Consider the following 940-nt stretch of genomic DNA (forward strand, 5'->3'; position numbering starts at 1 on the left):
ATTTTTCCAAAGCATCCTCAAGTTCCTTAATTTTGGATTCGATTTCTGGAAGATATTTTACCACTGCTTCATCACAACATTCCACATCTGTTGTTATGTAATCATGACCAACTGGGTGTGGCGTAAAAGTAGGTTTACTGACAGGTTCACTGTAGGCTAAGCGTCTTGCCACTTTTTTCCTTGGCAAGGAACTTTGATTGGCCTCCTTCAAAGGTGAGACCACTGGCTTGCTCGAGTTGGCACTATGCCGAGGAGTGGGCTGCTTCTTGAAGCTGAATTCTGTAGGGACATATCCAGGGTGAGACTCCGAGGTTTCTTTTATTCCTAAAAAAATAATTAACTCGAACTCACACAACTCAAACCCGACAAAATAAATAAATATTATTTATTGGGTCGAAGGTATGGAAGAGAGAAGTACACAATAAATGAAACAGTTTATCACCTATATCTAATGACTTTGTGGGAAACGGGTATATATACTGAGGGTAATTACAATATCAATAGAAAAAAGCGATCAATTTGAAACAACTTACATGTTATTAATTTTTTTCATGTAAATGTATTTGAGGTATATGTTCGGATATGTATTTAGTCTGTATGTGTTATCTTTAAAAAAAAATACTATATTGTATTATGGCATTCAATGTTCTGTGTACATTGTATTTGTTGTGTGAGCCATGACCAGATGGCCTTGTTTTTATGAATAAAAGACTTGACTTGAACTTACACATTTTTATCAATTGTAAGTACTTCTGGGATTTTAGAAGGGAAAAAGGGGCGGGGTCAGGTAATGTTTATATACTATGTATGTTTATCTCTTACATAAAGGGCGAGTCTGTTTTTGTGTCTGTCTGTCTGTCTATCTTCTCCCCCTCCGTAAGAGGTCACCCCCAACATATATATTCTGAATCAGCATAACGCGACGGCGACGCGACGACCA

The sequence above is a fragment of the Priapulus caudatus genome, unplaced genomic scaffold, assembly GCF_000485595.1.
Source record: "Priapulus caudatus unplaced genomic scaffold, Priapulus_caudatus-5.0.1 Scaffold1597, whole genome shotgun sequence".
Lineage (NCBI taxonomy): Eukaryota > Metazoa > Priapulida > Priapulimorpha > Priapulimorphida > Priapulidae > Priapulus > Priapulus caudatus.